The sequence below is a fragment of the Propithecus coquereli genome, unplaced genomic scaffold (genome assembly GCF_000956105.1).
Source record: "Propithecus coquereli isolate 6110/MARCELLA unplaced genomic scaffold, Pcoq_1.0 Scaffold74, whole genome shotgun sequence".
Taxonomy (NCBI): Eukaryota; Metazoa; Chordata; class Mammalia; order Primates; family Indriidae; genus Propithecus; species Propithecus coquereli.
Window position 1 is genome coordinate 3,520,666 of NW_012153507.1, and position 2,577 is coordinate 3,523,242.

General features: G+C 40.4%; 1 pseudogene across 1 annotated transcript in view; it reads right to left on the minus strand.

The window, feature by feature from the left end:
* The window catches only part of LOC105824416, a 16,206-nt pseudogene extending 15,675 nt beyond the window's left edge, over positions 1-531 (minus strand). Inside the window, exon 1 of the transcript XR_001138201.1 lies at positions 4-531. The product of XR_001138201.1 is annotated as an RNA-binding motif protein, X chromosome-like (transcript). The remainder of the gene's footprint in view (positions 1-3) is intronic.
* Between the last annotated feature and the right edge of the window lie 2,046 nt (positions 532-2,577).

Genomic DNA, 2,577 nt, shown 5'->3' on the forward strand with positions numbered 1-2,577 from the left:
CCATGTGCCCTCCCCGTGAGGGAGGTCCCCTGGTTCCTCCACTTCCTCCTCTTCCACCCCTAAGACCTCTTGGAGGGCCTCTGCTTCTTGGAGGTGGAGGTGGTCCACGTCTACCACTTTCAAATGATGGTTTGGTGGCTTGTTCCACTTTGATGGCTTTTCCATCTAAAGACTTTCCATTCATGTCTCGGGCTGCATCCTTAGCATCTGCTGGGCTTTCGAAGGTGACAAAAGCAAATCCTCTTGATTTGTTGGTTTCTCTGTCTTTCATTAAGAGTACTTCCACTATTCGTCCATATTTGCCAAATACCGCTTCAAGGTCTTTCTCATTTGTTTCCGTATTAAGCCCTCCAATGAAGAGCTTTCCTGGGCGATCTGCTTCAACCATTTTTTCCCCGGTGAATCTACGGAGGCGCGACGATGGTTTCAAGCTCCTACGAGCTCGCTGACAGGGATTCCTAGCAGCTCAGCACGAGCGGCGGCTGCCGGGCTCAAGAACTGAACATAGAAGCCGCTTGCACTACTGCCCAACGAGCCATAAAGTTTTTTAACATAGACATAATTAGAATTGGTTCTACCGTACCTTCCAGTGGACACAAATTCTGTTTTTCCTTTTAGACCTGAGCTGTTCAATAGAATAGCTACTAGCCATATGTGGTCACTTAAATTTAATTTACTTCAATTTAATTTAATGTAAATTAAAGTTTCAGTTCCTCAGTTGCACCAGTCACATTTCAAGTGCCCAAAAGTCACATGTAATTAATGGCTACCTTACTGGACAGCAAAGATCATAAGATATGGCCCTATTGCAGAAAGTTCTACTGAACAATATTGCCTTAGCCTAGGCCATGAGTTCTTTTACCTCAGAGAGCATGGCTAGTCTTCAGCAGGGATAGAGCAATTTTATAAGAATATAACCCCTAGTCCTAAAGCATTCAAAGCCAAATTTGCTCATTCCATTTTTTTTTATTTCAAAATATTAAAGAAGTACAAATGCTTTTGGTTACATGGATTGCTTTTGTAATATCTGAGTCACGGCTATAGGTGTGCCCATTACCCAAATGGTGTTCACTGTACCCATTAGGTAGGTTTTTTTCCCCTCCCCATCTCCCCCCTCACCTCTGCTTGTGGATCAATAAAATGTGGTATATGTGTACCATGGAGTACTACTCAGCCATAAAAAAGGATGAATTTATGCCTTCTGCAACAATTTGGATGGAACTGGAAACCATTCTCTTAAGTGAAGTATCTCAAACACCACATGTACTCATTATTAAATTGGAGCACACATTAACCAATGAGCACACATGTGCATATAGGGAAGTAAAACTCAGTGGAAATCATTCCATTTTACGGTTACAAATTTCTTCACATTTTAATTTAACAGTTACCTAACCACACTTCCTATCTTCCCAACTAAGCTGGAAGCATCTTAAGGCCCTGGAATTCATATATCAAAAACCTTTATTCCTTTTTATTGCCTTCCCTATTAATAATAAAAAAGACATTTTATTTAAAAATAAAAAATGTATCGAGTTGCATTAAAATATAACACAGTTTACCTACCTTCTCTAATGATATGCATTCTGGGTATTTAATAAATTCTTGCTAGTTGGTAAACCTGAGAGAAAGGTCTTACTCTAGGTAGAATCTCATCATCTCCCCAGAATACTTTTCTAAATCTATAACAACAACCCTCAGAAGACGGGGAATGGTTGCTTAGGGAGGCAAAGGAGTGGCAACAGCTGCCGTGGCTGTGTTACCGGCACGCAAATTCCTCTTTGCTCCTGCTGGGAGTGAAATCACAGGGAGGAAGCTCTAAAACCCCAACCTCACTATTCAGAAAGATGAGCACTTGTTTGGGATCCCCATTCAGCTTGCCCTTACTTGTGCGGTCCAGCCAAAAAAAAAAGTTCTCCAACTTCACATCAGGCCAAGTATTGACAATTACTTTTCTAATCCTGGCAAGTGTTCTAAAAATATTTATTGATTCTACAAATGGGTATTAAAAACCTCTTTTATGCAAAGAATTGTACTTGAGACAAGACAGAATAAAGGAGGAAGATAACAAACAAGTACCAAACTAATATTTCTTTTAAACCTGTGAGATGCTATTACTACAATGGAAGAGAACACAGAGTGGTCTGATAAACTCAGGTAAAGGATTATGAGAGTGAGGGGAAGACCTTAGATTTGGTCAGCAGGAAAGACATCTTGAAAAGGAAACATATATGTTGAAACCAGGGGATGGCATGAGATAGCTATGCAAAAAGCCAGGTAGAAGAAATAACAAATGCAAAGGCATTAGTTTGATCAAGGAATCAAGAGGCAGCCAGTGTGGACCAAGAGAGCATAGAGGAAAGTGGAAGAGTGAGGGAGGCAGTGACCATATTATGCCATATTACAGCCACATTGTGCATAGCCTTATGAGCCATGACAATAGTTGAGATTTTATGTGAAGTGCTTGAAAAGCCCCTGAAATGTTTAGATTAGGGGAATTATATAGAGATTGAATGAATGAGTAGGTGCAGGAATGGATGAACAAATAAATTGACCTAGTCTTCAGGAGCAAAAGTA